The sequence below is a fragment of the Bactrocera dorsalis genome, chromosome 1, assembly GCF_023373825.1.
Source record: "Bactrocera dorsalis isolate Fly_Bdor chromosome 1, ASM2337382v1, whole genome shotgun sequence".
In the NCBI taxonomy this organism is placed as follows: Eukaryota; Metazoa; Arthropoda; class Insecta; order Diptera; family Tephritidae; genus Bactrocera; species Bactrocera dorsalis.
In genome coordinates, this window is record NC_064303.1 from 78601555 (window position 1) to 78614325 (window position 12771).

The following is a 12771-nucleotide window of genomic DNA, read 5'->3' on the forward strand; positions in this document are numbered from 1 at the left end:
TTATATACTGAGGATGTAAAACTTTTTAAAACGTATACTTCAAACAGCGAAAGATCAACTGACAAGCAGACTTAGACAACCTAGTTTCTTGGTGTGATAGAAATGACATGCCATTGAACCTTCAAAAATGTAAAACGATGTGCTTTTCACGTAGAGCTGTAAACCCAACTTCATACGCAATACAAAACTTTAGGTTGGAGCAAGTATGCAGTTTTGTTGATCTGGGTGTAACTATGTACCCCAAACTCAATTTTAATCTTCACGCATCTTCCACGGTTTTTAAAGCTAAAGGCGCTCTTAGTTTTGTTAAACGTTGGTCTGAAGAATTTAGAGATCCGCTTACCACAAAAATTCTTTTTACATCTCTGATGAGCCCTATATTAGAGTATGCTTCTGTGGTTTGGAACCCTAGTTACCAAGTCCATTCGGATAAGTTAGAGTCCGTTTAAAAACAATTTTTACTTTTTGCCTTAAATCGTTTGCATTGGGATTCCAGTTTAAATCTTCCCCCTTACACTAACCGCTTAAAACTTATAAATCTCCCGACACTCGCTAGTCGTAGGGAGATGCTTGGTATAATATTTCTTGTAAAACTCATGAATGGGTCAGTCTGTAGCCCATTTCTCTTATCTGATATTAACTTTAACATTCCCGCTAGAACAAATTTTGAGTTAAACGAATCATTCCGCCGTATATGTTATGATTTCAATTCTCATTCCAGCACATTTGATCTAACTCACTCTTTACCATTAAAAAAATTATTTTATCCACTCTTAACAAGTAACATTTAAGTATTATAAACTTAAATTTAATTCTTAATTTTGGCTGTTGAAATTATTGTTTCTGTAGCTGAGAAGCTTAAGATCGCAACGCTTAAAACTCTCTTGCCTTTTATGACTCGGCTAATTCCGCTCGTTCGCGGATTGCGCCCCTTGCGTCGGTTGGGCCGGAGGAGGGTAATCGTTGGGTATTATTATTATGCGGATCGCCTAATCTTCCAGGACACTCTTGTTTAAAACATCAATTGGTGTATATGAACCTATTCAGCTTGATTTTTGTTCAGTTGGCCAATACTTTTAACCATCTAAAGATTCAACACTTGAATTGCCTGGAAACTCGCCCGATTTAAACACCATTGAGCACATTTTGCATTATAATGTGTGAAGTTGGATTGTACATTTTTGTTAATTGTTTTTTTGCTTAATTGGCTATTCCTTATTAAAACATTTTCGAGAAAATATTTTGTGGACAACTAGTTTACATTATATAGCCAAATATATGGTCTTAATATTCTAATTTTGTAAAAAATTGTTATCAAATTGAAATTATATTTGGTGGTGTGCTCTTAATGACCGAGCGATTTATCATAATTTTAGCTGACGTGAAATAAAATATTTCAATAAAACTAAATAAGTCTGTTACCTATAATGAAACTTAAAGAGGTATTTTTATTTGACTTCCTGCTTTTTGGGACTGTTTGCCTTTTTTTCCTTCGATCAATAAAGAGATAGAGCATTAAGTTTATAATGATTTATTAACATACATATACATATGTAAAATTTGTGTTAAAGGCATTGGCTCAAAAAATAGGAACGTACTTCCTCCATGATTCCGACTGATTGTTTTATTTGAAAACAAATAAGAAAGGGCTAAGTTTGGACGCAACCGAACATTTTATGCCACCGTTGTCCACGGCCTATGCGCACAATAGCGCACGGACAGTGCCAGACACCTCACACCAACATGTCGCGACAAGTGTCTGTGAAAGCACGATTGTGCTACTGTATTCAACCTCGAAGGCAAGCAAAGCAAAATTTTAAAATTTAAAATTTATACTCTTGCAACTTGAAAAAATCAAAGCCAGGAAAATACTATACTTTGAGGTGTAAATCGTCAACTAAAACATCGAAAACTAAACAATTTTATATATTCTATATATGTATGTATGTATTACCCAAACACTGACAGACACATAAGGTTTATTAAAAGCACAAAATCATTATATTTAGAATATGGGAGTTGGGGTATTATCGACCCGATTTTATATATTTTTCTCAATACCACATACTATTACCTTGGCACATACCAAAAAATTATATAGAGCAAAGTCAGCTGGATGTTCGAAAGTCCTAATACGAGTATAACTAGTATTATAATTTAGGGGCTAGCTCAAGTTTTCGCTCAAATTTATCTATTTTATGCACAAATTTCACTGTTATGAGTAAAATAGGCTCTCTTATTTTCAATGAGATAACTCTCTTATTGGCAGATATGTATACGCAGAATAAAATCACCCGGATGTTCCAAAATCTTTATATTAGGTATATGGGGGCTAGCGGCAGTATTAGCCCCATTTGAACCCAATTTGGATATACAGACATACCATTATCAGAGAACGATTATCCCTGAATTTCAAATATGTATCTCACTAATTGACTATTCCAAAAGTCAGCTATAGGTATTGGGGTTCAATTATTCGGTACCTAGGGCCTTAAACAGTTTTTGTTGGATTTGAACAATTTTTGGCACGCAAAGAATCCAATCTTCATTTTTTCTGATGAACCATCGTTTGGCAGATAGCAGTAAAGTCTGTTGTAGATTTTTATCATTTTCTCGGCATTAAGGTTGTCAGTAAAGAGGTACAAAGTGCCGAATCCCTGCTTTGAGAAGCAATCCCAAAGATGCGCCTTTATTCCATGTTTTACGGTCCGCTGAACAAGCCGATTGGTGGAAGTTGACCAGGCTTGCTAGAGGACAGAACGTGCCCATATAGAACATTCATCAGTAAAAATGATATTTTCAAAATCTCTATCAATATTCTCATGTGCCCAAGCGAGTCCCTTTGTCACAAGTTTTTCAGTCAACAGAGGCTGCTTCATTGTGTTGCGCCATTTCAGATCATGAATATGAGGAAGGGTTCGGATAGTTTCGTAGGATATATCTAAACCTTTTGCCTTTAATTTTGCTTGTACTTGTCGCAGTGTTAAAGCAGGATTCCGCGCAAACAGATTTACTATTCTTTTTTCATCTTTATTTTTGTTCACTTTTCCTATCGAACCACGTTTGGTAAATCATCGACATTTTTAGCCACTTTATATCGCTGTATCTACTTCTGTACAAAAGCCTCATATACTTAGCAGCCGCTGATTGCGACATTTTGGGACCTTTCAGGTACACGGCTTCGTAGCGCGACGCGAACTTAGCACTCATGAAGTTTAAAGTGATTCTCTTTCAAAAGATCAACGATAACTGAACCTTTGTTGACAATACAACAAGGACAAAGCTTCCCTCTATCGGCTCGCGAAGGAATTAGAGCGAAATCTTTCATTAATTGTCGGTAAAGTTGACCACGCTTTTACTTGACAGAATGTATGTATTGCGTACAACCGTTAGGTGAACAAAATTATAAATTCTGTAGCAACAGGTGGCAAGATATAAAAAAGAAATGCGGCTGTAATCTTGAATAAACAGAATGGATATATCAATAATTGGACTTTTGGTGGAAATTAAAAAAAAGTTGCGTTAATTTTTGCTGTTGCTATAAAAATTAAAATTGGGAAATTTTGATTAATAATAAATACATAGCTCCATGTGCTGAGTGTACCATACAAAATTCAACTCGGTCTAACCGTTCTTGTAATACGATGAAGGAAAGTGTGAACATTTGTTGAGCTCTTTCGTGCCAATTCGCTGTTGCGAATGCACAAATGACCACAAATATTAGGCAGAACCCTTGTCTCGAGCACTCCTAAGGCCGACTAGTAAGATGATGTCATTGTCCATGCCTCCGCTCTATATATCTGGACAGGAATGATGAAGGACTTGTAGAGTTTGTTCTTTGTTCGTCGAGAGAGGATGTTACTTTTTAATTGTCTACTTAGTCCAAAGTAACACCTGTTGGCCAGAATATCTCTGCATTAGATTTCAAGGATGATAATTTTGTTGATGTTAATACTGGTTCCAAGATAGACGAAATTATCTACGACTTAAAGTTCCACAGTGTTGTGTGAGCCAAGTCGCAAATGCGATGACTATTTGTTTGATGACAGGAGATATTTCGTCTTGTCCTTGTTTATACCCAGACCCTTACGCTTCGTTTCTCTATTTATCTTTGCAGGTCGTATTATTTTCTCCAGCAATATTTTGAAGAAATCATACAATAGGGAGTCTTCCTTTCCTATCCTACACAGCTGTATTAGATTTGGTGGATACCAAGTTCATACATAGCGGCTTGTTTTGTTTGCATATGCGTCTCGCTTCCATCTTCAACTCTCGGTACCTATCCCTCCCTGCTCGTATTATGGTCGATCGCGACTTTGCGATGTATGCAGTCCACTTTCTCTCCACTGCGACACGACAGTTCTTGTCGTACCAGCAGTTCCCTTTTACCAAGATGCTGATGAGTGCTCTCAGAGAGCTGAAATGCAAGTCGAGTATAAAACCGTTTAACTATCGGGTGTGATTGTAGCACGTCAAGTACAATGTAGACATGTCGTATGGTTTGAATTTTGCGATCCGGAGACGAATACTACAGACAATCATATTTTAAGCTCCTGTGAAGTCGATCAGCCACAACCAATTTGGGAGGATTCGCCAAGGAGGCTGAATTTTCCTACTGTTGTATCAAAGATGCCTTCTCTGTCCCTAGCGATGAAAGCGCCAAGCACAATTTTGACATTGTGGCAAGAGCAGTTATAATGAGCACGCTGCAGCTGCTTATAAATTGCATCTGTAGTCATATCGTTCTTCTCTTACGTCGGGGCGTAGGCACAAATCAGTGATTGTTGAAAATTGTATCTCTGATTCTGACACCAGAGTGAATGCCAGGCCTCGACAACTTAGTTATTCTCCTGTCACGGGTCTAACTCCGAATTTGCGTTCCTTTATAAGACCCATGCCTCCATTTTTTTCCGAGCTGGTCAGCGTCACCTTTCCAACCAGACATAATCTAGTCTCTATTACGTTTGATTCTGGTGAACAGACGCTGCAATTAGATTTCAGCGCTCCCTCAAACCTTAGTGACTTCGCTGTAGCTTTTTGTCTTTTAGCCGTGACCCCAGGTTACACAGAGGTTGGCTACCACATCTTACCCAAGGGCTGCTAACGTTTCAAGAGTAGGAATTAGGTGCAGCCTTACAACTGTATTTGCTTACCCAGAAGCATGACTACATCTCATCACACCACATACCCCTTAATACCACAAAACACAGTGTTGGGAAGAACTCATTTTGAGCTACTAGACCGCACTCAGAGCACCGAGCAGTTCCTTTTTTTAACTGCTGTATCTATAAAACGACTTCAAATTAAAAAAAAAAAAAACACTTTACTACCGTATTCTACGTAGCTATGCTAAGAAAGATATTTATTAAAAAAATCGATTTTTTAATCTCTCACATGGGACACTCGTCAGTTAATAAAATACAAAATTTCTTTATAATCCATTTACGATTTATTTATTTATTTAGTTACTTAAGTCTATGAACATTAATTCTTACAGACTAACAGAGAATTATATTAGAATTCTAAAATAACTCACAATGAACTCACGCATTGCACGATTGAGAGGATCATAATCCGCAAATTTAGTATTCTCCTTTTTAAAATAAAATGGGAAAATAGATTTGAGACAACGCTGAGGAGTATTGAAATTAATTTTTCCTGATAAATAGGGACAGTCAATACCTCCATTAATTACATGAAAAACAGATTAAAGGCAGAGAACGTGCTGTCGACCACCTTTCTACCACTTTTACGTATAGGGGTAACACATAGCAATTTCCAGTCTGAAATAAAATTCCCAGAGGACAGAGACTTATTGGAGAGAAACAAGAGAGGATATACCAAGTCAGGACAATTTTTTATAAGTACAGGCGGTAGCCCATCCAGATCCAATTTGAAAGAAGGCTTAATATCACAAATAGACTTGGCAATATCATCCTGTGGAAGACACAGTGTGCCAAAATTTATGGATGGAAAATTATTAGCCGAAAAAGTGAAAGTAGTTTCAGGCTCATCGTGTACATTTTAAAAATTCAGCAAACAAGGTGGAAATTTCGCCAGGTTGCATGTTGACTTATCACCCCAGCGTAAAGCCGACGGAATGGCCGAACAAGCTCTTCTAGATTTTACAAGGTTCCAAAAATACTTAAGGTTCTACTTAATGTTATAGAGAAATGTATCCAAATCATTAAACAGTTTTGTGTAGTGCTGAAATTGAACCAAGGAAACATGAGATTTAGTTGAAGAGAATTTTCTTATTGGAATAGAAAAACTATTAGCTGTATCTAGTCCAGAAAGTAAATCATCTTGCAAAATCACAAAATGCAGCATTAAAACCAACCCCGTCTATAGGTTTAACAGGAGCGAAAATATAAGTATCCACCTCAAACGCTAACGGAGAATGGTGAATGGTAGCTGTAGTAATTGAAGAAAATCCATCTAGGAAGCTAAAGTTTAAATTATCGCTAATATCGCTTATATTATTTGCATGCATCTTATACAACTCTAGAGGATTATTAGGAGGAATGTATGAAACTACAATGAACAGAGTGTCATGAATTTGAGTTTTTGATGAACTAATAAGAGGACACTACCCCCTCTAAGACAGCCATTTTTTGTGATCTCTATCCTTACGGAAGACATAATAGAAGTATTCACTGTAACTAGTATTAAGCCAGATCACAACAATAATGATAATATCAAAATACAATTGTGAAGAAAAATTGCTAATATTAATATTGGATTTTGACCTAATACCTGATAAATTTTGATAGTACACAAAGACAAGAGCCATTAGGGGAAAGTGCAGAAAACGGATGAGTAAAGTTATGATTAAAATGTGCATCAACTAGTCCACAGTGTTGCTTTCCCCTCTCTTTAGAAAAAACTTAAAAGGGGTGAAACTTAATGCCAGAAGGCCATACTGAAAAAGAAAAAACGGCATTAAAATAGATGGGGATATACCTAACTTAAAGTTTACCCTCTTAAAATCATTAATATTAGTAGCGTCTTCCAAAAAAGGTTTTATTGGTCTTTTCCCGGTTGTAGAGTGTATTGAGTAATTATATTCGTATGTGCAACGATCTAAAAGTTCTTGAAATGAGCGGTGGGTGTGTTCGGTTTGAAGACAACGCATAATATTAGAAAGTGTGGAATGAAATCTTTCGACTTGTCCATTGAGTTTGTTAGCATATGGGGGTGTTTTGAAAATGTTAATACCAAGTTGGTCTTCGACCATAAATTTTATTGAAGCTGAGTTTAGGGAGTTTTCATTACTTCTAACTATGGTTTTCGGTATAAAAAGGAAAAAACATTTGTCGCAAGGGTTCTCTGATATCCTATATTACTTTTGATTCTGGGCGAATTTCGAAAATTTGCCTACTGCGGTGAGTACAAGATTTTTCTCTCCGCTCTATATATCTATACGAACTATTTCACCAGGGGTTTGTTGCATGGGGGTTTCAAGTATTGTTTATTAGGATGACGATCGTATTTATTTTCTTTACAGATTTTGCAATGTTTAATTATAGCTTCTTTTTTTGCTTTCATTTTGGAAAATAACATTTTTGTATGAGCTGTTTTGTATTTTCGTCTCCATTTCTGTGTGTTTATGTTCTTTTAATATTGTTTCGCTTTGAATGCCCTTGTTCAAAATCTCATCAACTTTCGTTTGAGTATATCGAATTTTATAATTAGAAAAATGAATTGAGTATATTTTTTAATTATTCCCATTATTTCTTCGGAAGTAAATATGCCATTTATCACCGAAGGGTTTAAGTAACGTTTAAAAAGTAAAATTAGGGTTTCTGAGGAAAATGTTTGTATAATTATTACATGTCTATGGTATGTAGGAAATGGTATTTTAAATTGGTAACTATCTTTGTCTCCTAAAGAGATTCAAAGTTGGTTTTTAAAAACTTTTATGGGTACTTCTACGGCAGGAATTAGGTTGTGCGATGAACTGTCACCTGAATGTGTGGCTACTGATAAAGAATTTATTTCAAATGGTCTTGAGAGAGTATCTGTTACTACGAGTATGTTGGCTTTACCAGGTATATATGTACATATCTTAATTCGTAATTATACTCTTCTCTCTATAATAACCTGAAAGTCCTAAAAATGATCTAAGGTCTTTAAGTGTTTTGGGGTATGGAAAATCTACAATAGTTTTTACATTAGATTGGTTTGTGGAAATACCAGAAGAAGAAATTAAATATTGAATCCAAAAAATTGTACTTGATTTTTAAAGCATTTGTCCGCTTGTACTTTCATATTAAATGAGATTTTTCGTCTTTGCTAAATATAATTATGTCGTCTATGTAAACGTAACATATTTTTTCTATATATTGTCTCAAAATGTTGTCTAATGTACGTTGAAATATGGATGGGGCGTCTGTACCTCTACAGAATGGGAAAGTCGAAGAGCCGTCATGCCTATACAACGACGCGACAGAAGACGACGCTGAAGACACACTCTTTGCATGTCAGCGCTGGCAAGGAGAAGACTTGGTCGGCCAATAAACGCTGACAATTTAACCAGCGTCATGCTGGAGAGCGAAACAAACTGGAGGGTTATCCAGAAATACGCAGCAATCTTGCTACGCATCAAAAAGCGGAACCTGGACGCAGGTGCGCAGATGTAAATCTCTCAATGAGAAAAATGGAACGCCAACCTGAAGTAATGCAAACGCGGTCCCAGGGTGGGCGACGGTTCCTTAGAGCGGGGTTTTTAGTGACCTGCAAGTGGCACTTACCGCTGCTGTGACGATAGCACCGATGATGGCATTTTCCACCCCCTCACCCGCAAAAAAAAAAAAAATATGGATGGGGCGTTCTTCAGTCCAAAGGGTAGTCTTGTGAATTCGTACTTTCCTTAAGAGAAATTTAATGGAAAGCGCTTTTTAAGTCGATTACTGACAATATTCGGTTTTCTCCTAATTTTGATAATACTTCATTTATCTCTGGTATTGGATATCTGTCAGCAGTTGTAACTGTATTTAGCCTTCTGTAATCAATAACTAATATGAAATTCTTATCGCCTGATTGATCATCTTTTTTGGGTACAACCTATTGATTTTCTATACCGTCCTCAAATAGTTTATTTATTTGTTTTTCTATTTCTTGTTTTAAACTCTCAGGATATGGGTATGATTTTGAGTATATAGGTGCATCCGAATTTGTTCTAATTTCCACTATTACTTTTGTTGTGTACGTTAGTTTTTCATTAGGTTCTGAAAATAAATTTCGGTGTTTTTGTACAAGTTTTTTAATTTCGTTTTTTCCTGAAGTATTCATATGTATGTTCCTCACGGATTTGAATGGAATGAACATCTGCGCCCTATATTGATGGAGTTGAATACGTTTGTTTGCTACGATAATGAAATTTTCTTCAGTATCTATTATTACAGATAGTTCCTTTAAACTATCATTTCCAAGATTTGCGTGCAACTTTTAAGAGGATTTCTGTTGTATCGGAAAAGTCTTAGTTGTGTTCGTTGTTTTGGGATTCATTGCAGTATTGGTAATTTTGTTCACTGTAAGGTTTAAAGTTTGTTTTGAGGAAATTGTTGGTTAAAAGTTGGAAGAAATTTCTGTTGTTGATATTGTTGTCTAGGATATTGATATTGGTATGTTCATGCTGATTGTTTGCGTATTTTGATCTGAAGGTTTGATTTTCTAATTTCAGTCAAAGGTAGAGCTTCTGGTAGGTTTTTTGGTTCTCTGATGCTGAGAAACCTAGGAAGATCATCAGAAAGTCCTCTGACAAATGTGTCAGCATAGTAGAGATGAGCGATATTGCGATTTTTAAATCACTGTGATTTTATATTGCTATTGCGATCGCAACTAAGTCGACTTTCAAACGGAGACCTTTTGTTGTTGTTGTTGTAGCGGCAGATTCTGCCGATTTGACAGTGTTTGGCCGAATACAAGTCCGGGTCCCGTCCAGTTACGTACACCCGACTGTAGTGGGAACGACTGAACCTTTTGTCGTTATTGGCGGCAAATTCTCTTTTGGTTCCTGTAACTCGAGTCAAGTTTTTACGCCTTTCTTTTCACTACATTTTCGCAAATGTTGGAGCGGTTCGGCTACCTGAAACTTAGAGCTTATTGCATAGTTCATTTGTATGTTGGTATGATCCGCTTTTAATATTTTCAAAGAAAAACTAATAAACTCCATAATCCATCAGAATGTTTTGAATACCCGCTAATAATATTTTAAAGACCAAATTAATAACGGGAGTTTTCTAATCTTTGAGAAAATATTAAAAACATAGCATATACGCATATATGTATGTATATATACATACAATACCCAGAAGAAAGCTGCTACTTTTCTGCTATTTGCTATTATGATCGCATGTACTGTACTATTAAAAAATCACAGTTTCACAAATTTATTAGGGGTATTCTCTTGCTCTTGCAAAACCCGGTGCACGGTGCAAGAATTGCAGATTTACAACGGCACAACAACAAACACACGCAGAAAAATATTTGCAAGGGCTGTACAATATGTCAGACCAAAACCCATGTATATTTGCGTGCAATGTCACGCAAAAATAAAATTGCAACCCTGTTGTAGTTGCCATTTTACATAAAGACATATTACGTCGTTAAATTGTTGAGAAAGGTAAATTTTAATTAGATTTTATAATTTCTATTTAAATTATAAAGTTTGATACAGTTTTTTTTGTTAAAAATGTATGGAAAAGGTGCGCCAATTCACAATAGCCATGCACAATAGTCATTTACAATAAATTGACTGAATCAGTCGCTCATATATCACTAGATTCTGCAATGGGTGCTCTCGTGCCCTTGTATATTTTGGTGTAGTATTTTTGCAATCTGCAATCTTGCAAGAGCAAGAGAATATCCCTATTGTGAACTGCTATCGCAATCGCAATTCACAGGTTCGTACTGCGATCGCAATCGCAGTTTATAGAAGCGAACTGCTATTTATAAAATGTGATCGCAGTTGCGATTTGCGATTTGCGATTTTTCAATCACAGTGAAAAAATCACCGGTAGTGAAATATCGCTCATTACTACAGCATAGTAGCTTTCAGTTATAAGGTGAATTGCTTCTTATACTACTTCCATACAACCAATTTTGTTAAGGATTAGGGTTAGGTGCGAATAGACCTTTTGGTAAAAATCATTAATTGTTAGTCTTCCCTGTATGAGACAAGTCCTTTGATACTCTAAAGTATCAATGTCTCTTTTGTCTGCGTAATAGGTAGTTAAAAACCGATATATTGCTGTCTAATCTAAAGACGTGTTATACGACTCTAGTGCTATATCTGCTTTCCCTATAATTTTATTTCGAATTACATTTAATATGCCAAAATATCGTGGTGTGCCTTTTGAGGGATCATATATTCTCAGAATCCGCTCAACACTTTTCTTCCAGGAGATAAACTCCGAGGCGTTCCCTGAAAATTTTTGTAGTGATCGCACTACGTCGGAAGTTTGTCCATTTCGTTCATGTTGTCCCTATATCTATTGTCTATTGTTTGGTGAGTATTATTGTGGTTCGTGCCATTATTTAGACTATTTATTATTATGGTTTGTTCGTCCGTTTGTAACATCTGAGTTACAACGTTTTTAACTAAATGTGCTCATTCTGGCGAAATTTGGTTGCTAGAAACGGAAGGTCCTGCCGGTGCAGCAGGAGCTGTATTCCCTTGCACTGGTGGCCTTATCAAATTATTTGGGTTAGACATATTTTTTATCTAGATTTTGGTTTATTTTCTTTAGAATATATTTCTTCCTTATGTTTTATTTATGTTATTAATCTCTGGAGGGTCCCTTTTACAGGAAAGTCGCAGATTTATTTTACTGTTATAAGAACCGGAGGGTCCCCAGTTAGGTGGTGAATCGCGGCGCTTTTAAATATTAAAAGTTATTGGCTGTAGAAGCCCTTTTTTATTTAGCTTTGTGTTTTATAATTCTCTGGAGGGCCCCTTTGATGGTGAATCGCAGAGAACTTTGTATGTTATAACCTGGAGAGTCCCCCCGAAGGTGGGGAATCTCAGCTTTTACATTTTTATTTATTATTGGCTGTACAAGTCCGTTATTATTTGTACTAAAAAAAAAATCCATTTGGTATCCTTCGAATTTTCTTTAAAAACATGTGTTCCTCTAAACTAAACTGATTGAGTTTTTCTTTTCTTAACTTATCGTTCTTTTCTTATTTTCTTATATATTTTTAAATTAATAATTTTCTGTGTTTCTCACTTTCTTTTTTCTTAAATCTTTAATTTTGAAAAAAAAATGTTTTTATTTTTGTATGTATTCTTACTAATTAATTTGAATTATCTTAACTTATTTCTAAGGTAAATATAAATGTCAGCTTTCCTCCCATGGACGGTGACCGTGGGTTGTCCTTTTCCTTCTGTACTCGGGCGCACCCTTTCATTCTGTTTTCACCACGTAGCGGCCGGTGTAATCCGTATTAATATACGTAATATTGGTTGAGTTGCACGGATTGCTCTTCGCTCGTTATCAGACTTTTTCTCACTTTGCTCGTTATCGGGCTTTACTTCGCTCGGTATCGGGCTTAAATTTGCTCGTTATCGGGCTTCACTTTGCTCGGGCGCCAGTTATCGGGCCTTTTACTTCGGTGCCGAAAAAAAATGTTTTTTTTTTTTAAGTTTTTGTAAGATCCGGACGACCTTCTTTATTCAAAAATAAAATTGCAACTAATTTTACATTTTATACTTAAGCTAAAAAGTAACCTTATTCCACCTGCCCCGTATATTATAATTCTTAGGAA

At 36.0% G+C, this 12771-nt stretch overlaps 1 protein-coding gene across 6 annotated transcripts in view; it reads left to right on the plus strand.

The window, feature by feature from the left end:
* LOC105223466 (nitric oxide synthase) overlaps positions 1–12771 on the plus strand; it is a 296079-nt gene that overhangs the window by 66936 nt on the left and 216372 nt on the right. The window lies entirely within an intron of this gene.